Source organism: Oryctolagus cuniculus, chromosome 1, assembly GCF_964237555.1.
Source record: "Oryctolagus cuniculus chromosome 1, mOryCun1.1, whole genome shotgun sequence".
NCBI classification, from domain to species: Eukaryota; Metazoa; Chordata; class Mammalia; order Lagomorpha; family Leporidae; genus Oryctolagus; species Oryctolagus cuniculus.
In genome coordinates, this window is record NC_091432.1 from 182,673,265 (window position 1) to 182,695,689 (window position 22,425).

General features: G+C 39.9%; 1 protein-coding gene and 1 long non-coding RNA gene across 8 annotated transcripts in view; one reads left to right on the plus strand and one right to left on the minus strand.

The window, feature by feature from the left end:
* The window catches only part of SLC24A2 (solute carrier family 24 member 2), a 268,137-nt gene that overhangs the window by 216,548 nt on the left and 29,164 nt on the right, over nt 1-22,425 (minus strand). The gene's annotated exons all lie outside the window — the stretch shown is intronic.
* Nucleotides 1-22,425, plus strand: part of LOC103347654 (uncharacterized) — a 138,555-nt gene that overhangs the window by 55,146 nt on the left and 60,984 nt on the right. Inside the window, exons 4-5 of one of the 4 annotated variants that reach the window (XR_007919350.2) lie at nt 2,878-2,949; nt 12,401-13,161. This is a non-coding gene — a long non-coding RNA (uncharacterized lncRNA). Of the gene's footprint in view, nt 1-915; nt 988-2,877; nt 8,330-12,400; nt 13,162-22,425 lie in introns of those variants that run through there. The other 3 variants (XR_007919351.2, XR_011380278.1, XR_516229.4) reach the window with 3 other exon arrangements.

Genomic DNA, 22,425 nt, shown 5'->3' on the forward strand with positions numbered 1-22,425 from the left:
TAGGATATACTTTGTCCATATGTATAAAGATAGACATACAAAGATGTTCAATGCCACATTTTTGTGACTGCTGAAAAGAACCTAAATGTCTTCCAACAGGGGTATGGTCAAACAAATGAAGTTGCAACCTTACTTTGGAATGCTAGGCAACAAGAAAATATATCCAAATCTTATTTTAAATGAAAAAAAAAAAACCTGCAGTATTTGATGTCTAAATCAAGTTGTTTCATTTAAAACATAGTCATTGACACTAGTCTTTACAATTTTTTGATTGCTTGAATTGCTTAAAATATAAATATATAAGTTTTCCTTTTATGTGAAAAGTTTTAAATACACTTACAATATTATTTGATGCATAACTTTTCTAAGCATCTATAACTGTATTTAAATTTACATTTAGTTGTATTTTAAACCTTCACTCCTACTCCATTCTATACTTAAATCTTACAGCCCTTAGGTTATTTTTTACCTTTGGTAATAAAAGTTTCTGACAATAGAAACAAAATGTTCATCTTTAAAGTACTTGACCATGCTTAAAACTGTCACATATTTTAGTTCATTTTGCTTTACAGTCTATTTGTTCAAATGCTAAGTGATACTAATTTACCTAGTGAACAACTTTCAAAACAAGGCAGCACAGTACATTAGGCAAATGATAAATCCTGTTGCACTGTCTTCATTTATATATTGTCTCAATATCAAGTTACTGAATAAAGTTTAGGAAGTGGTCTAGCTGCTGAAAAAGGTATGGTTTTTGTAGTCAGGCCTCAGTTTAAATCCTGTCTCAGTTATAAGCTACCAGTTTGGCTGATCTTTCCTGAGGCTCAGTTTCTCCAACTGCAAAATGTGTTTCTTTTGAGGACTGTCCCTGTAGTATTACGTGCTGACTGTCTGTGTCCCCTCTCCCATCCATAGGTTGATGCTCTACACACCAACATGCCTATATTTACAGATAGGAAGTAATGAAGGCTAAGTGAAGATATAAGGGTGGGTCACTAATCCAATATGGTTGGCACCCTTGTAAAAAGAGACACTAGGGCAAGAAGAGACATCAGATCTCTCTGTGTCACACCTCCCCCTTTTACCCCCTGCCACATGAGGGCACAATAAGAAGGAAGTCCTCTGAAAGACAACAAGAAACAGAAACTGCTAATGCTTTGATCTTGGATTTCCTGGCTTTCCGATCTATGAAAAATCAATTATTGTTGTTTAAGTCACTCAGTCTTGGTATTTTGTTATAGCAACACAAGTTGACTAATACACATGGCACAGGTGAAACATCAGATACTCTGTGCCTAGCAACCTGTTGGTGGAACCTCACGCCTGTGGGATCTGCATGTTCTCTTTGCCTAGCAGCTACTTCAGAAATAAGCAAACTGAGTAGTGCCTGTATACTTAGAATTAGTAATTTATTATAATATATTACAGTTATGTTTATTAGTGCATTCAAAATATATTTACAATTTTAATAACAATAACATTGATATAAAAAACACCAATAATGATGACAATAATTCATCAAAGACACAGATTGTTGACATAACTGGATCCCAAATCTCTTGCTGTTGTGCATATTCACAGTAAGGAACTAACGGATTGAAAATTCCTCTCTTAGCTGAAGTGATTGCCTTAGCATTTTATGTTTTTTTGCCTTGAAGAGAAGTGTTACTGAGAAAAAGCTGATTTTTAGCTCAACATTGCTTGAATGATAATTTACAAAGAGGGCCAAAGAAGTTCTGACTGGGGTGTGATAATTTTGCTAAAGTTGCCTCCTAAGCTGATTAGAGATTTGGAAACCCTGATTGTACAATTGCTTATAGAGAGACAGAGATGTTAAAATAACTTTAAGTTAATAGCAAGGGGAATAAATTGTGATGTAAATTGTCAGTGACACACAGAGTTTCAAAAGGTGTCTTAAAGAGCTGGATCCAAACGCCAGTTTTCCAGCATACACATGGCTTGTTGATTACTTCAACTCATGAGCAGGTATCATGTCTCTGCCCTGTGAAATGGTTTAGAACAGTATCCACCAGGGTTGTGGGAATTTGAAAACACGGAAGAAAAACACTGAGATAGTGTTGGCACATGACAGGTGCTCAAAAATGATACCTATTGCTGTGTTTTCATAGATGTTTAACTTCAAATCTTAAAGAGTTGTTTGTTGGGTTAAAAAAAATTCTTTCTGGTGAGCACTTAGATACGTCTGAAAAAGGACAAGTGCAGATACCTGTTTAGCTTTGCTGAGCCCAGTGCCTGATCCCTCCCAGGCACCCAGTTATCTCTGCTGCCCAAACATTCCAAGTTGCCCAGCCTGGCTGGCTGGCGTTGAAGAGGCGGTGGTTGTGGGATTAGTTCCCATGTAGACCAATTGGCTTTCAGAGAAAACTGCAGCTGTGGTTTGGACCAGCACTGCACTTTGAGACCACTCTTTGCAGAAACTCTAGAATTACTGGCTGTTAAACAGCATGCACACACCCATCCATGCAGCTCCATCAGGGCCAGCAGTCTCTTAATGAGGCTTTAGCAGTGTCAGACATACATTAGGATAGAAGCAGGACATTACAGCCTGAGAGTAGCTGTTCTCCATAGCTTTGCAGTTCTCCCTCTGCAGTTTCTCTGCCAGCCACATTTCATATGCAGAAGCCAGGTCTGGCTGTCTCAGGGCAGACCATGAACCAGAGACACTGGCTGCCAGGGTCACCTTTTATTGAGGGCCAGCTGCCCTCCCATCTGCCTGTCAGGCTGCAGCAAGGGCTGAGAGTGGAAAATGTGAAAATAATTCGGCCCCACTATAAAAAGAAATCCTGATTTTTTCAGCTGTCATTCTGTGAATAGAACCTAGGAATTAACCTGTGGCATTTTTGTTTATTATTTCAGAAAGGGGCAAAAAGCCAGAGGGAAGTATGTGTTACACCATCTCTGGCCCAACAGCGACAAAGGAAGAAAACAGTGAGTATGAAGCTCCATAAGGATGGAACGTCTTCAGGTGTGACTGTTTCAACGTTTAAAAGGCTAATATGGCTCAAAGTGAACAGTGAACATCTGAGCTGCTCCCTGTAAGGTACCCTATGGTCGAGTTTCCAGGCATGGTGGCCTTGGGTTCATGAGTTTCAGTAATAGAAAACAAAACAAACAAACAAAAAAAACTGGGCCCAATAAATCTAAGGCTCTGGATATGGAATTTTCTTGCATTGGTTCTTAGTGATTTTAGTCAGGACCACTCTTTCCAAACATTTCAGCACTGTCTCAACTGACTTATCATGTATTTTGGGCATGGACTCGGGCACGGATAAAGCTCTTCATTTCCTTCAGTCCAACAATGCATTGCCAGTGGGATGCTTTCCACTCTTTTTTGTTGTTTTTGTTGCAATATTCTCTGTAGTCATCCAGCCCATTGCCTCTCCCACATTTAGCTAGGTGATATTTGCACTGTGGTCTATGAAGGAACCTTATAGAGAATGCTGGTTCCTACACACAGCATGAATTCTAGCACAGCACCCAGCACCCAGATTTGCACAGGTGTTCAAGGAAGTGTTGAATGAATGAAAACACGTGAATAGAGGCAATTTGCTCAGTGAGTTATTTCTGGAGTGAACCTGGTACCCCTTGCAAGTTTTTTTTTTGATATAAACATCATCTGACTTGTAGTTTTCCAAATCCATATAGGCCTAATTTCCTCATTCCTAAGAGTTGGCAGTTATGTGCTTTGTTGGGCTACCTCTGACCTCTATGTATGATTCAACATATATTCACTAAGTGCCTACTTAGGGCCAATCCTCTGAGAACTAGGTAGAAAAATCCCTGACCTTTATAAAGCTCTATTCTAATGTGAAAGGTGGACAAGAACAAGTAAATACTTTTATTTTAGGTGGTAAGTCCATAAAGAAAAAAACGAAATAAGGGAATAGAAAGGTGGGGGGGGGGGCTTGAGATTATTTTAATTAGGGTGATTCAGGTAAGATTCTCTGAGGAAGTAACCTTAGAGCAGACATGAAATGGAACACTTTGAGCCAAGCAAAATGGGGTTAGATTCAAAATACATGATAATTTGGGGTGGGTGGTGAGTGTCTATCTTAGTGGTTAAGACACCAATTGGGATGCCTGCACCTCATATTGGAGTACCTGTTTTAGATACGCGGCTTCACTCCCAGTTCCAGCTTCTTGCTGATGTGAACCTGGGGAGCCAGATAAGGCTCAGGTAGCTGAATTTTTGACTTCCAGCTTCAACTTGGCCTAGCCCTGGCTGTTGTGGGCCTTTGAGAAGTGAACCAGCAAATAAGAGCTCTCTTTGTCTCTCTGCTACTCAAAAACAAACAAAAAAACAAAAATAAACAAAAACAACATGATAACAGTAACACAAAAGAGTAGGAGGAGATTAAATGGAGTTCACATATTCTCAGGTTCTTAGTACATGTTCTTATTTGGATTGGACTTCAGTAAAGCAAGCATGCATTCTATACTTTCTACAGTCTTAATATAAAGGATCTTCAAAAAGTTCAAGAAAATGCATGTTATGAAAAAACTGTGCACGGGTTGCAAAAATTTTTACACTGAAATAAACTTACACTTTAATTTAATTCTCCACAAAGTTTTTGGAGTGCCCTTGAAGAAGAATAAAATAGAGAGAGGAAATAAAATGTAATAATAGTAGTTTATTGTCCAAAAAGTAGCAAATAAAAGGGAAATATAAAAGAGTATAAACTCTGTGAGAGATATAGAAAACAAGTAAAATGCTGGGTTTAAATTCTAAATACAACCACAATTGCATCAAATATCAATTGAATACATATTAAAGGATACAATTGTGAATAAGAGATTGCAAACAAAACCCAATCACATGAAGCTTACAGGAGACACACTTTGAATATAAGGGCATGTAAAGCTTACAAGCAAAGGATGAGAAAATTTCAGAGAAATATTAGCCAATGATGACTGGGTAACAATATTAAAATTAGACAAAATAGACATTAGTTTTATGTTTTTGTTTTTTTTTTTTTGACTTATTTTTTTTTTTTAATTTGAAAGGTAGAGTTACAGAGCAAGAGAAGGAGAGACAGAGAGACAGAGAGATCTTCCATTTGCTGGTTCACTCCCCAAATGGCTGCAATAGCTAGGCCTATGCAAGGCCAAAGCCAGGAGCCAGGAGCTTCATCCGGGTCTCCCACATGGGTGCAGGCGTCAAGGGACGTGGGCCATCTTCTGCTGCTTACCCAGGCATGTTAGCAGGGAGCTAGATGGGAAGTGGAGCAGCCAGGACTTGAGCCAGCACCCATATGGGATGCTAGCACTGTTGGCCACAGCTTAACCAGCTGCACTATAGCAATGGCCTCAATGCTATGTTAATAAAATAAATTAAGAGGGCCATAATACAAGGGATAATCTCACAGACAAAATAACAATTCTTAATTTAGAAAGTGTTGAATAACATAGCTTCAAAATATTTAAAGCGAAAATTAACAGAACTAAATAGAGAAATATTCAAATTTACAAAAATAGAAGGCGATTTTAAGATGCTTTTCCCAGAAATTGATAGAACAGACAAAAAAAAAAAAGCAGCTTTGAACTAACTGAGCATTTGCAGAACATGATGAATAAGGATGTTTGATATCTTTTCCTCTGCAATATTATGCCAAGGTCTGCCAGACTCACCCAGGTTCATTTGCGAGGACAGGGAAAGACAAATGGAGGTCTACATCCTACATATCTAAATATGTTAACGTAATAAATCATGGTGAGAAACTGTCAAAATATGTTCTAGACGTCTACCTTGAAAAATAGATCTTCATTATGGCAAGATAAAAAGTATAAAATTATCATTTATATATGACTGAAAATTGGCAAAGTATCAAAGACAATTGCTTATAGCATTGTGGTACATGTTTGAATGTTCTGTTATGTGCCAGCCATTCCTTGAGTCTTATAATGAAGGCCTGAATAATTATATTATTATTTATTATAATCAATACAGTTATTACAACTTCTCACTTGTTATAATAATACTTTTAAATAATTGGTATATTATTGACAGCAATGATTTAAAGGATTAAGAAGTAAAATGCAATTTCATTCCAGGGGTATACATTTTGACATAATTTTATTAAAAAGTTAAAAAAATGTAAAATATCAAACTTTATTTAAAAATACTACTTTCTTCTAAAATTTCAAAATGATATGTTGAAGTTAAAATCAACATATAAATAAATTAGCCTCAAATTTTTTAATCAAAATTATTTCTCTAAACTTGACACTTTCAATTTTATTCTTGAAAATATAATCAATGTTATTAAAATACATTTATAAAAACAAAACTTTAAAAATTCTAGCATGTAATGTTTCTATATGCCAATAAGAAGAATAAGCATGAAGCATCACACATGTTAGGTCATGAGCCAAACACATGCAAATGTAAGAGTTATATAAGAGTAGTATTCATTGTTTCATACTGCAGAATGTTTCTCAGCTGGCATGCACATCTACTGCAAAATATTGCTAATTTAAGAATAATTTGCTACACCCAAGAATTAAAAGAACCCAAGGACAAGTAAGAAAACAGAAGACCATCTCTTTAGGAAACAATTGTTGTTAACCAGAGCATTAAACAAGAAAAAGAAATGAAATGTATAAGGATTGGAAAGGCAGAAATAAACCTATCATAATTTGCATACAACATATGCAATTAATCTATGCACTCATGCCATATAGGAGGATAAATCTGTCATGTTAACTTGTCTTTCATCAAAGTGCTTCTGCAACTACAAGCCTCAGTATTAGCAGTAGCACAACTTACAGTCATGTGATCTTGATGCCATAAACTTTTGTTTCAAAGAAGTAGGGTAAGAGATGTGGAGAGGTGTTTTTCTAGGAGCTAGATGATGTTAATGTAAAAGTGGACATTTAGGGTAGCAGATCCCAAGTGTGAGAGCAATTCTGTACTCTTCAATAAATGTATTGTGACCAGTGTACTTGTTTGTGATGTACTGGTCTAAAAGCAAGAAAAATAATTGGAATGTATAAGGATTGGAAAGGCAGAAATAAAGCTATTATAACTAAACAATGTAATTGTATGCACAGAAAAAAGTGAAATTATCTTCAAATCAAATACTTGAATTAATAGTTGAATTTAGCATGTCCATATACCAGTAAAAAACAGTAAATAAAAATAAAAAATGATTCCATTTAAAAGAGCATAAAAGCCATATACCTACAAATCAGTGGAATTAAAGAAATGCACTGCATTTACAAAGAAAACTGCATTGGCTGAAGAAATTAAAGAAGTCTAAGTTAGAGAAAGGCTACAAAATGTATATGGACAGGAAGATTTTATATTGCAAAGAAATAACTTCTACTCATTAAATAATAGACTAAATCAATCATATAAGGTAATTTGAAAATTGATGTGCTAATTTAATATTTCCAAGAAAAATAAAATACATCAAGAGAAAAGCAAAAAAGTTCTTGAAGAAAAACGAAGTTCAAGAATGTACACCATTAGATATCTCAATTTTTATTACAATGAAAATAATATGGTATTTGTACAAGGATATACAAATAGAGAATCAAAAAAAGACTCAATGCTTAGACCTTCACTTGACTTATGATAAACGTTAAGCTGTAGTTCAGTGAGGAAATAATAGTCTTTTCAATGCATGGATGCATGGTAACAGGCCAATTAGGTAGCTTTTTAGGAAGAAAAAAATTCTTAACCCTTATCTTACATCATAAGCAAAGTTCTGTTGCAGATTGATTATAGACTTATGTGTGAAAGATTAAAAATTTAAAAAGCTTTAAAACATAGACTATACTACTTTATCCCTTTTAGTATTTTTTTGTTGTTCTAGTTAATACTATTGGTTGAACTCTGTAATTAACACAATTATTCTTAGGTGTTTAAATTTAACTGAAAAGTGATCCCTGTTAAATATAAGAGTGAGAATAAGAGAGGGAGGAGATGTACAATTTGGGACATCCTCAATCGGACTTGCCCCAAATGGTGGAGTTAGAAATCTGCCAGAGGATTCCAATACAATCCCATCAAGGTTGCACGTGCCAATGCCATCTCACTAGTCCAAGTGATCAATTTCAGTTCACAATTGATCACATTGATAGGTCTAAGAGTCAAAGGGATCACAAAAACAAGACTAGTGTCTGCTAATACTAACTGATAGAATAAAAAAGGAGAGAACGATCCAACATGGGAAGCAAGATACACAGCAGACTCATAGAATGGCAGATGTCCTAAATAGCACTCTGGCCTCAGAATCAGCCCTTAAGGCATTCAGATCCGGCTGAAAAGCCCATGAGAGTATTTCAGGCATGGATAGCTAAGACACTGTGGCAAAAAAAAAAAAAAAAAAAAAAAAAAAAAAAAAAAAAAAAAAAAAAAAAAACAACAACAACCCTTAATGAAAGATCTCTGCAAGTGAGATCCAGTAGAAAGAATAGGTCATCAAAGAAGGAGGTACCTTTCTCTGAAGGGAGGAGAGAACTTCCACTTTGACTATGACCTTGTCTAAATAAGATCGAAGTCGGCAAACTCAAAAGGCTTCCATAGCCTTGGCAGCTCATGACAAGAGCCTAGGGAGATTACTGACGCCATAAACAAGAGTGTCAAATTGTTAAGTCAACAACAGGAGTCACTGTGTACTTATTCCTCATGTGGGATCCCTGTCCTAATGTGTTGTCCAATGTGTATTAATGCTATAACTAGTACTGAATCAGTATTTTACACTTTATGTTCTGTGTGGGTGCAAACTGATGAAATCTTTACTTAATATATACTAGATCGATCTTCTGTATATAAAGGTAATTGAAAATGAAAAGAAAATAGACTCTACTTATGATATTGATTAGGCAAAGTTTTCTTAAATAAGTCTTAATAAGCACTAACTATAATGCAAAAGTTTGATAAAATGGAATGTCGCTCCCCCTTTTCGTGGAGGAACGACACAGGACCCTGCGCTGTTCTTTTGTCTGCTCGGCCCTCCCCGGGTTTACTGCTGGTTCTTCCCAGGTTGGCTACCGTCCCTTCCACCTCCGTGGAAGGGTGGTTCCCCCTGCCACTTTCCCCACTTCCGTGGGGGAGCGGCACACCGCCGGCCGGCTCTCTCGGGGGCTGCTCAGATGTTCCTCAGGTGTTCCCTCAGATAGATGTTCCTGGTGCATGTTGTCTCTCTCCTCCTTTATAGTCCTCTTCCACCAATCCCAACTCTGCTACCCACACGCCGAGTACGCTGCTCTCCTCCAATCAGGAGCAGCTCCTGCAGCTTATTGGTTGAACTGGAGGCAGCTGTGTAGAAGCTGTTTACTCCTCTCCCAGCGCCATATTGTGGGAGAGCAGATGCATAGAATAAGTCTTAATTCCAGTAACTTAGTCTAGTCTGAGTTGCTCCCCACAATTCCCCCTTTCTTTTTATTTTTTGGCATTGATACGCGCCTGTCTTCGGTGCCCCACGGCACACACTCTGCTCTGCTTGCTAGAGTTGCCCACAGGTGCTTACAAGCCCTACCAATCAGGCAAACCGAATCCGGGTCCTCTCTTCGCCATGTTGTGAGGAGGTTTTTAGGCACTGATGCGTGCCTGTGTTCGGTGCCCTGCAGCGCATGCTCTGCTCTGCTAGAACTGCCTGCAGGTGCTTACAAGCCCTACCAATCAGGCAAACCGAATCCAAGCCCTCTCATTGCTGTCTTGTGGGGAGACTTATTGGTGTTGATAACGTGCCTGTCTTCGGTGACCTGCAGCCGCCCACAGGTACTTATCGTCTTACTAATCAGGCAGACCGAATACAAGCTCTCTCATTGCCGTGTTGTGGGGAGGCCTTATTTTTCTCTATTTCTCTATCTCCGGGCATTCCTATCTCTCCTATTTTACTTCTATCTGCCAGCATTCCTATTTCTCTCATTTTACTTCTATACTTCTGTTTCTCTTATCCCCGCGGCTTCCCGGCGCCTGCCCCGAGGCAGCTTCTCGGTGCCTCACCCCACGGTGGCTTCCTGGCTCTGCGCTGCTTCAGCCCGTGCTTCTCTCATCTGCGCGGCTTCCCGGCGCCCGCCCTGCGGCGGGTTCCCGGCTCTGCGCGGCTTCCCAGCTTCGTGCGCACTCCGCGGTCTCCGCGCCCTTCGCGCCCGCACCACGGCCTCCATGCCAGCCCCGCGTTCCCTATCTATTTGCGCCCCGCGCGCTCTCTCTGTGCGCGGCGCCTTCTGCGAGTCACACAGCCTAGCTCACATTTCCGCCACCTGTATTCAGTCTAAGTTCCCCGGGCTAACCTGGCGAATTCAACCTAGCTCACGTCTCCGCTTCGGTTTGGCTTCCCGTCTTTTGCTCCCCGGGCTAATCTGACAGATTCCAACCTAATTTACGTGTCTCCACCTGTGGTTTTAGCTTTTCGCCTTTTGCTCCCCGGGCTGACTTGACGAATCCCAAGCTAGCTTACGTCTCCGCTTCAGCCTGCTCCCGCAGCTTCATTTTCCCTAACATTTTTCTCTACCCGGTATGTTTCCTAACTTTTCTTCCAACAATATTCCCCTCTCATTTCTCCTGGCTTCTCCCCACAGTCCGCATCCGAATCTATGTTTCCTCCAGCTTTCACTTTCGCTTTCAATCCTAACTTCTTCCGGCACTTCTTCCGTCCAGCTTTTCCCTAGGCTCTTCTAGTCTCTCTCTCTGGTATTTTCCCACTTCTTCCCATTTCTTCCCTCCTAGGTTTCTATCCGAGTCACGGCACCATTATGTCGCTCCCCCTCTTCGTGGAGGAACGACACAGGACCCTGCGCTGTTCTTTTGTCTGCTCGGCCCTCCCCGGGTTTACTGCTGGTTCTTCCCGGGTTGACTACCGTCCCTTCTACCTCCGTGGAAGGGCGGTTCCCCCTGCCACTTTCCCCACTTCTGCGGGGGAGTGGCACACCGCTGGCCGGCTCTCTCGGGGGCTGCTCAGATGTTCCTCAGGTGTTCCCTCAGATAGATGTTCCTGGTGCATGTTGTCTCTCTCCTCCTTTATAGTCCTCTTCCACCAATCCCAACTCTGCTACCCACACGCCGAGTACGCTGCTCTCCTCCAATCAGGAGCAGCTCCTGCAGCTTATTGGTTGAACTGGAGGCAGCTGTGTAGAAGCTGTTTACTTCTCTCCCAGCGCCATATTGTGGGAGAGCAGATGCATAGAATAAGTCTTAATTCCAGTAACTTAGCCTAGTCTCAGTTGCTCCCCACAATGGACCACATTAAATGAAGAAGTTTTTATTATCAAAGTCATCATTAAGGGAATGAAAGGCAAACTAGAATGGGAGAAAATATCTGCAATGTTTGCATCCAACAAGAACTCATATTGAGAGTATGTGAAGAACTCTTTACAGACATCAGTAATAAAAAGACAACACAATAAAAGCATGCAAAAGATTTAACAGACACTTTGCAAAATATATCCAAATAGTCAATTAACCAACAGAAAGTGTGCTCATCAAAGAAATGCTAAACAAAATTACCCATCTGCCAAAATGGTTAAAATGAAGAAATACAAACAATGCCAAGTGTGGACAAGGATGTAGAGTAACTGAACCTGGTGGAAGGTAAACTGGTATAACCACTTGGGAAACTACCAGGCAGTATTAAAATTTCATACACACATATCCTAAGACTCAGCAATTCCTTTCTTGCTGTATACCCAACAGAAATTCATGTAAGTGTGTACCAAAAGACATGTAGAAGAATGTTCATAGCAGGGTAATTTGTAATAGTCCCAAACTGGGAAAACTGAATTGTATAGCACTGGTAGAATAAATTAACTAAATTGCAGTATATTTATACAGTGAGGTATTATAAAACAATGACAAGAAATGAACTATGGCTACATGCAACAACATGGATAACTGTCACTGACACTATCGAGCAAATGATGCCAAAATTTAAAAAAAAACACATATTCTATGAGTATTTACAATGTTCTAAAGAGGTGATAGTGATTACTCTTTAGGGAAAGCGTGAGGAAGGGACCCAAAAAAGCATTATACACATAAAGAGACTCTGGATCTTTGAAATAGTCTATGTTTTGGTGTAGATAGAGCTTATGTGAGCTCTACCCACATAATTCATGGGGCTGTAATTAAACATACTGAATTTTTAATGAAAGAAATTGTATAGTTCAGTGAGAAGCTGGGAGGAGAGGGAGAGGATGTAGGAAAATAAAAAAAAACAGGAGGAAACAAATGTTTATGATTGTTAAAGTTTGGTTATGTGTACATGGGTATTTATTATACTATTTGCTACTTTATATAGGTTTTGAAATTTTCCATTATAAAAAAGAACAAAAAAAGAACAACAATTCATAGAAACCTATGACAGCCTTCTGATGGATTTTTACTGCTTTTGCTCTCACTGAGTCACTACTTTCTTTGTTTTACTTGAAGGTAAATAAACACTGTAAATATTGAATGTCATTGAGGACAATAATGAAGATGTTCTGTGTGCCTGTCTTGGCACCTAGAAGACTGTTTCACCCTTCACCAGTGCTCATAGGTTGTTTTCTGTTGTTGCCTTGGCTAACCCTGACTGAAAATTTATGTACCATTAAGCTATTGTTTCTGAGCTCCCAACTTGCCCTTCTATGCTCTGGCTTTGTCTTTTTTTTTTTTTTTTTTTTTTTTTTTTTTGACAGGCAGAGTGGACAGTGAGAGAGACAGAAGAGACAGAGAAAAGGTTTCCTTTTTCTGTTGGTTCACTCCCCCAATGCTGCTGCAGCTGGCGCACCGCACTGATCCAAAGCCAGGAGCCAGGTGCTTCTCCTGGTCTCCCAAGGGGTGCAGGGCCCAAGGACTTGGGCCATCCTCCACTGCACTCCCAGGCCACAGCAGAGAGCTGGCCTGGAAGAGGGGCAATCAGGACAGAATCCGGCTCCCCAACCAGGACTGGAACCCAGGTGCCGGCTCCACAGGCGGAGGATTAGCCTATTGAGCCGTGGTGCTGGCCTATGCTCTGGCTTTGTAAAACTTGAGTGGAAGGTCTGCAAACAACAGTTATGGTTTGCCAGCTGATCTAGTTCTGCCCAATAGGGACGCTAGAGAGAGATAGGAAGCTTGTAGGGGGAAGACAGAGGGATTTTCCCCTTCCTTTTTGCTTCCTATGCATTTCCTGTTTCCCAAATCTTTGAGTTTCACCCCAGCAATGTCAGTTCCTTCTCTTCACAGAACCTCAACCTGGTGCATAGTTTCTCCATAGCCAGCTTTTTCATTCCATGCTCCAAACACCAGCTGAGCAATTGCTTCCTATGTCTCTAAGTTTTAATAATTGTAGGCTCTTCCTTTTGTTTCCCCAGTCCTAGGAGTGACAGCTCCTTCCTGCAGTTCCACCTTCCTGGTACCTAAAAGTTCTCTTATACTTTTAGGGGAGGGCAGATCTATTTTTCATTAGATCATAGGGTGTTCACAATCAATCAATGTTTTTCTGTCAAAGAAATTCCTTCTGAATAGAATTCTAAACATAGTTATATTTTGTAGTCTAACAACAAGTAATATGTACATACACAAATATCCCCCTCTGAAGAACATTTTCACTAGCATGGCCCTGCTGAATTTTTGTATCACTCTTTTTTTTTTCATATCACTCATATAGTGCAGAATTTATTTTATTACTATCCTTTTCCATGTTTCCTCTCCTATTCCTACTTTGTGAAATTTTTTAAGTACACAAATATTGGAAACTTTTCTTAGTTCAAGCATCTAATGAAAGTCAAAAGAGGGACCAGATCCTGGTCTTCTGATTCACAGCTTTGCTCTCCTTTCATAAAGGCGCTCTAGCTGGCAATAGAATATGTCTCTTTCAGGATCAAGGTTAATTGAAATGTGATCTGTGAAGGGCATCAAGGAACTTATCCTCCCAATCCCTTCCAACACACACCACACACACACACACACCACACCATGTACCACACACACATCCTCAGGAAGTTCTCTCACGGGACTACAGAATCCATTGACCATTAAGAAAGCTGTCCTATCCTTGGAATGGTTGAGTTTCGTGAAATCCTCTTGTGTTTGGAAGGAAAACACTGATGTCATTTACCAACAGATATAAATCTCAAAGGGAAATGGGAATTTTCAATGAAAATTATAGAACTCTTCAATTAGCATTTCAATGAAAGATTTAAAAATATTAACATGTCTCTGATTTTTTTTCCCCAAATCTGAAACAAACAAACAAGCAAAAACAAACCCAACCCAACCTGGTCTGTGTGTCGCAACTCTCTTATAAAATGACAACATGTAAAAACCAAGAAGTCAAAATTAATTCCACTTTCTCTGCCTCAGCATTAAATAACAGGCTAAAAAATCGGTTACAGCTGAGTCGGAACAATCACTGCTGAGGTTACATTACAGGGTCAATCAGTTTATCACTTTGGTTTGTAGCAAACTTGATCATACTGATTTGTAATTCACCTCCTAAATTACACAGAATTTTAATGAGCTGCTTTTTAGGGCAACTATTTGAAATACAACTGAGTTGATTTTTTTTGCATTTTTAAGATAATGATCATTTACTGCACTATAAATTTAACTTTGAAGTATGAAATGGAATTTCTCAAACTTTCTATTGTGCTAGGGCAGAGGACAGGTGGTAGTGGGACAGACCATGGGGGCTGGGCAGAGATGTGTAGCCTAAAGAAGTTGCTGTGAAGCACAATTTCTTTGAAATTGATATTGCAAGTATATTGAACAAAGACATAGAGATTCTGTATTAAATAGTATGTTCTTATTTGCATAATAAAAATGTTCTGAATTATTTGGTAGGTAAATTATTTAACTTCTGGCCTCCTTTAAGTATCTACCAATAAAACTAAGCTTGGGTCTTTAGGTTATGTTTATCCTGGATCTTCTAATTAAAAAAGAGTGTATTTAGACAATGTTCCATGCTACAGGTGGCTGATTCAAGAGTATAAAGGCCAGGCACCTTGTTTTGGTGGGGTTGCAGATCAGGAGGATATTAATGTTACTAGTGCTTGTCTAAAATGTAGAGTTTTGCTTATTTTTATTTGATTATTTAGTGGCTTAAACAAAAAATGGTTTCCACCTCCTAAGAGAGCAATCCTCAGTGCCATGCTGCACAGTTTTGCTGGAGGGGGAACCACAGTACACTTCATTCCAAATGGGCTGGCAGAGCAGCTCCATATGCTTTAATACACTCTGACAATTCCTCAACGCATTGTGCAACAGTCAGGCCAAGCTTTCTCTTCTTAAACCCTCAGGGTGAGAACATGGTTTTATTTATGTTATGGAAAGGATGAAGATCATTGTCTTTAATACAAAATAGTACTTCCTTGACTTCTGTCTTTTCTCTTTTCTGGCTCTCCATATTGAGGGATAGATGTCCCCGTTCCTTCCCCAAACCACTCTACCCCTTGTGACCTTGGTTCCCTCTCCTTCCTCTTACTGATCCTTGTTTATGTTGTGATTACAATTCTCCATCACCTTCAGTTCTTCTCCGTTCCCAGACAAGAAATATCTATAGTCATCTTGTTGAGTTTTTCAGTTGTAAATTCATATACTCACAGAGGTTTCCCAGGTCCTCTCAATGAGGGAAGGGCCAGACAGGAGCTGAATACCCCAGAGCATTAGGCCCAGGTAAAGGAAGCAGCTGTTACTTGGTCCCACTTGAATGTTGTCACATGGGAAGGCAGACCTGAAGCTACACATGTGAATTTTCAAAAGTAGACAGGAAGCTGATTTCCACAAGAAATCTGATAATTTTTAGATGTTGGCCACAATTAAAAAAAATTAAACAACACTGTGGCTGGGAGAAATAGTTATTTCCTGGGTCACAACCATAAATTTCACCTCTTGTCTAAAAATTCATTCGACTCTGCTTCCCATTCAAATACATGCTTCCCATTCTTACACTTCTCAAACATTGAGCCTATAACTGTTGACTTGTTTTCCACACCTCTGGCTCTCTGCTTAGCCAATGTCAACATATTTTCTTTTCTTCTGAAAGTATTCTCTCAAGGTCACCATGAAGTCTCTAATAACTGAATATGCTGAATTAACTGTGTGTCTGTATACACTTTTAAACATTCTTAAAAAATGATTCTCAAAGAGTGATTCCAGCATGAGTAATGTCAGCATCACCTAGGAACCTGTTAGAATTGTAGAATCTCTCATCCCTTCCAAGACCTACTATATCAGAAGCTATGGTGGTGGATAGAGCAATCTACAAGTAAACAAGCTCTCTAGGCAATTATGATGGCTGCAAGTCCGAAAACCACTGCCCCAAAATATACCTGTGAGTGCACTGGTTGGAGGGAGGGCGGGCTCTACCTGAGCGGGGAGTTCATTCCCCCTGCCCTCAGAACCTCACGTACAACTTCAGTCTTTCTGCATGCTAGGTAAAAGCTCTGCTCTGATGCCGCACAGCACTTTTTATAAAAGGATTTTCACATTTTATCATCTAATTTCTGCATACATCTTCAAAAGTGAGCCAAACAAGTTTAATATCCCCATTTGACCATCTTATAACTGAAAAAAACTAGCAATCTGAAGTCAAGAGGCTTTCTTAAAATTGTAGTTAGTAAAACATCAGACTTAATATCAAATTGGTTCTTGACAGAATAGCTTCTCCTTTCTGTTTTTTAGAAATAGCCTTTTTTTTCTACTTGTAAGAGTCAACTTTATTGGCTGCAAACATGAAAAATGCAGATAAGACTGCAAAATAAACTTAAAAATCACCCAAAATTCCACCACCCATTATTATGCACTTCCTTTTAGTCTTTTTTTTAAATACACAAGTGTACATGTGTGCAGGTGCAATTCCATTCTCAATTGCATGACACAGCTCTGTCAGAAGATAAATAATCCTCTTGTTCTCAGAGCCTATGGAAACTTTCCTGTGGGATCATAAATGATTATTTAAATAATTGCACTATTTAACTTTTGTTCATGAAAGTAGTAAGTAACTGCAAAAGTAGATGCAAAATCTAAATAAAATGAAATGAGCAATGGTGATTTTTCTAGTAGTCATAACAGACAGGGGAATTGCTAATCCCGTTATGAAAATATTCAATATCTTTGTGCTATTAGAGGCAATTCCAACAGCATATAGTGTATATAAGCTCACTCTGATTAATTATAATAGAATTCAATAATAATAAGAAACTCTATTACTATAATAGTCTGGCATGTCAACAAAATTGATTCTGCTTCTGAAATAAGAGGGAAAAAACATAAAACATAAAATATACCCAAGGGCATACAGTGATTTTTTAATTTTTATTTATTGACCCAGAGAATTATTTTTCCCTGGTTCTGGCATTGCTCTAAAATCCAATATTCCTTTCCTCACTTCTTTAACTCACATAATTAAAGAGCTAAGACCAAAAAGTCTAAACAAAATTCATGGGAAGGCCAAGTTCAGTGCTATTTCTGGACAAATAACATTTTTAGTGCACTTATAGATGTCTAGTTTTAACTACACTTGTTGGTTCATGGGACCACTAGCACAAACATGTGCAATGGTATTCCGAGCTCCTTTGGGGATTTCTTGTAAGAACTCCCCACCTGCTGGGTCTTCACTTAAGTATTGATAGGTAAAAAAGTCTAATAACTGGAACAATTCCATCTGTTGCATGTCTATTTTGTGCCATGAACTCATAGCCAAAATGAATGTATTCACAGAGGTGGCCAACTGCCAGTGTGCACACAGACTGAACACATTGCAGAGGGCCCAGTCCTCAGCGGGCTGAGCCTTTTTACATCTTAGGTAGGCTAGGTGTCTGAAGGGGTGGAGAGGGGCAATATATGGAGATGAATTTCTCTACACATATTTTTCAAATTGGGTGCCAGCTTTCAAATCTGAAAAAGAATGCAAGGGGTGGGGTGGGAAACAACACAGGGCATGAGACTAAATTGGTCTCTTGAAAGGATATAGAAATAAGAGATAAATTCTGGATTTCAAAGTGTACAGGGGTGGAGGGTAAATTCTGATTTTCTCTATTTTGGGACACAGAGCTAGAATGGCTGAGGCTTATGCCTTGTTCCATCAACATTCACCTGATGATGACTTCTCAGTGAAATGTGGACAAGCAGTTGTCATATTCTTTTTCCAAACTTAACACGAGATCTGGACAAGTTTGAGATGGACAGGGATATTGGTAATGGTAATGGTGCAGACAGAGGAGCAAATCACAAGGTTCAGTTCAACCACAGTGGGAGCACTATAAGCAACCTTCCTCACTCCAAATGCAGAGAGCACAGAAGGAGGTGTATTCCTGTTAAATTAGGAACAAGAACCTTCTCCTGTCTGGAACAGGTTGCTCTGCCAGGTTGTGCAATCTCCCTCACTCTAGAGATCTGGGCATGCAATATGAAATACATTGCATCAGCACAACTGACTTATAGAGTTATTTCCAGGTGCCATTGATAAGCCCTGAGATTCTCATGAATCAGCAAGATTGACTGTACTGACACAAACCACCTCTCTTTGCTCTTAGCTCAAGTTGCTTAGGTGGTAAAGATCAAAGTAAACAATAGAATGATACAAAATATAGAGCCCCGGGACCCTTGGTAAAATAAGGTACTCAATAAATTTTTTTAAAGCAACATTTTTATTTGACAAGGAGAGAGTGAGAATGAGAGTGAGAGAGTCTGCTCACATCTGCTAGTTTGCCACCCCCAAAAGCCCACAGCTACTGAGAGTGCACTGGAATTTGGGCACTCACTCAGGGTCTCTTCATCAGTGGCAAGGACCCAATTACTTGAAGCCATCACCACTGCCTCCTAGAGTCTGCATTAGCAGAAAACTGGAATCAGGAGTGAAGCCAGGTATCAAACCCAGGTTCTCTGATATGAGACATGATATACTAACCAGTGGATTAACTTTTAGGTCAAACATCTGCCCCTCACTAATTCTTTTTTTAAATAGATAAAGAAACAGCATATACCTGTACTTAATTTCTTTTATCCTGTCTCCCTGCTTGAATGCTATGAAAGCAATCAGAATCCTTTTTTGTTACATTTTTATATCTGGCTAGGTGTCCATTTTGAAAAGTGTAAGTGCATGTTCAAAAGACAAAACAAATATCACTAGAGATTAAAAAACAACAAAACACACACACACACACACACACAAAACAACAGCAACAAAGTGGAGTTTATTGCTTTTGCAATAAGGGAGAACCAGAGCCATGTTACCCAAGAAATGAATTCAGCTGGCTTCTTTGTGCTCAGAGCAAAAGGTGTCATTTATTTCTAACTAGAGAAGATTATAGGCACTGCAAGAAACGTCTGAGGAAGATTAGTTGAAAATAGCCAGATTTAGCAAACAAAATTTCATGATGCTCAGTGAAATTTGCATTGCAGATAAACAGTGAATCACTTTTTTCGGTAAAGTTTGTTCTCTGCAATGTTTGAGACATACTTATACTAAAGAATGACTCAGTGTTTACTGAAAATTCAGACTTTTGGGGCATCCTATATTGCATCTAGTAATCCTATTTAAGTGAGACTCTGTGGGTTTCAAGGTCACGCAGCAGCAGCAGCTAGTCCACAGATGCTTGAATGGGACTTAGTAACTTTTTTATAACAGTGTAAAGTAAACATCATAGTACATAGTGCATTTTGCCAAAGGGAGTAGAAACCAAGTTTTCCCACTTGGGAGCACCCATTGTGATCAAAATCAATGGAATATACCAAGTTGGGTAACAACACTTGTGGCTGCTAGACTCTCCAGCAACTGAAACCAAAGCAAGAAGAATCATAGTTGTCCATGACCATCAGATCAGAATAATCAGTTGTTGGATGCTGTCATACAAACTGAAGTTAGAAGGTAGTTTAGGGGCTGGCGCCATGGCTCACTTGGTTAATCCTCCGCCTTGTGGCACTGGCATCCCATTCAGGCGCCGGGTTCTGGTCCTGGTTGCTCCTCTTCCAATCCAGCTCTCTGCTGTGGCCCTGGAGGGCAGTGGAGGATGGCCCAAGTGCTTGGTTTCTGCACCCGCTTGGGAGACCAGGAGGAAGCACCTGGCTCCTGACTTTGGATCAGTGCAGCGCCAGCCGTAGGGGCCATTTGGGGAGTGAACCAACGGAAGGAAGACCTTTCTCTCTGTCTCTGTTCTCACTGTCTATAACTCTACCTGTTAAATAAATAAAGAAAAAAACTTAAAAAAAGAAGGTAGTTTAATGAAAGGGAGTCTTTCAAGACAATCCTGGTGGCAAATGTTTGGCTTAGTGGTTAGCATGGTTGTTAGGATACCTAATTCCCTAGTTGGAAGGCTTGACTTTGATGCCTGGCTCTGGCTCCTGACTCTAGTTTCATCCTAACGAAGGCCCTGAGAGGCAGTGGTAATGGCTCAAGTAACTGGATTCTTTCCACTCACTTGGGAGACCTAGATCAAGTTCTCAACTCCTGACTGTGGCCTCAGCCCAGTACCAGCTGTTGCTAGCATTTCAGGAGTAAACCAGTGGATCAGAGCATTTCTCTCTCTCTCTGTAATAAATACTTTTCTTTAAAAAAAAAGACAACTTTGACTTCCAGCTTGTGAAGTTGATTGGAGGATAATGTTTAGCTAAAGTCCAGAGTACAGATTTATTGGAAAGACAACAAAGATCTAGGTGCACAGCAATCTCTCTGTGTGCTCCACAGCTCCCAACCTTTACCTGAGCATCCTCCACCTGCACAGCCCACATGTCTTCAAATTCAACATTCCTGACATTTAATCCATTCTTTTCCTCTTCAAACCTGTTTATCCTCTTATAATTCCTGCCTCAACTGCAGACATCATACCAAGACTCCAACAGTTCCAGGTTGGAAGCCTCCCAGTAATCCCATGTACCACGACTCCCACACATGGCAGTTAGTCAATGCCAATTCCTTTTAAGCCTTTCTCTTTCCTAGCTCAGTGTCACCCTTTCTGAGCTCGAAAGCAGCCAGAAAATTTGACCTGAACTCCCTCCACCCTGCCATTTCCTTTTTAACCTACTCTTTTCCTTGCTGTTGAGATAGCTTTCTAAAACAAAATTCTGAGGCTATTTCTCCATTTCTTAAAAATGTAAGTAGCTTTTCATGCCTAGAGAATAAAATCCAAAATTCACCAGGAAAGCACACAGTTCTAAAAGGTTTGGCCATGGTTTTTCTTACCAGTAGCTCAACCATCACTTTCCCCCACAAAAGATGGTGCGAAACTGCTGAGTAGTTGTCTGGGACCTGACACTCTTTTACATCATGAAGACTCTGCACAAACTGTTCCTTTACCTAAAAGTCTCTCTATCTACCCTGCTTTGTCTGGCAACTCATCCTGCAAGAGGCTGCTCTAGTACTAGCCCTGCATGTGGTAAGCCCACTTCCTTCTCCATTGCACATTGAACCACCACCTAGTTTGCCTTGCCATGGCACTCATATTGGCCTTCACCATGGGGCTTAGCACGTTCTACTTAGTGTGTCAGGGACATGTTTTTCCCACAGGATTATGAGCATGGGGGAAGGACTATGATTTACCCACCTTTGAATTCCTAGAATTTCATGAAAATGCTGACTATAATAATTATTGCAGTAAAATCAATTTGATGAACATTGGTTGAGTGTTTATGTGCTGGACAGTTTTCCATGCCCCCTTTTCTATTTTAGCTGTTTAATCCTGAAAAAGAAAACCCTCTGAGGCCAGTACTAGCATAATCTCTATTTGACAAAAGAAACTGAGACAAAGAGCAAAGATGTGAAGGGCTGGCCAAAGTACCAGAGCTAGTAGTAAGATGGTGATTTCAACTCAGATGTAGAGTAGAAGTACCTGATAATTTCTTTAAAGATTTATTTATTTATTTGAAAGGCACAATTACAGGGAGGGAGGGGGGCAAGACAGAGGGAGAAAGAGACCCTTCAACACACTGGTTCGCTCCTCAAGTGGCTGCCGTGGTCAGGGCTGGGCCAGGCTGAAGCCAAGAATCAGGAGCTTCATCCTGTTCTCCCACATGGGTGCAGGGGCTTTCCTAGGTACATTAGTAGGGAGCTGAATCAGAAGTGAAGCAGCTATGGGGCTGGTGCTGTCATGTAGCAGGTAAAGCCACAGCCTGTAGTGCCAACATCCATATGGGGTGCTGGTTCGAGTCCTGGCTGCTCCTCTTCCAATACGTCTCTCTGCTGTGGCCTGGGAAAGCAGTAGAAGATGGCCCAAGTCTTTGGGCCCCTGTACCCACATGGGAGACTGAGAAGAAGCACCTGGCTCCTGGCTTCGGATCGGCACAGCTCCGGCCGTTGCAGCCATTTGGGGAGTGAACCAACGGACAGAAGATCTTTCTCTCTGTCTCTCCCTATCACTGTCTGTAACTGTACCTCTCAAATAAATAAATAAAATCTTTTTTAAAAAAAGAAGTGAAGCAGCTGGACACAAACTTGTGCCCATATGGGATGTCAGTGTTGCAAGGCAGCACCTTAACCCACTGAAATACTGATGCTC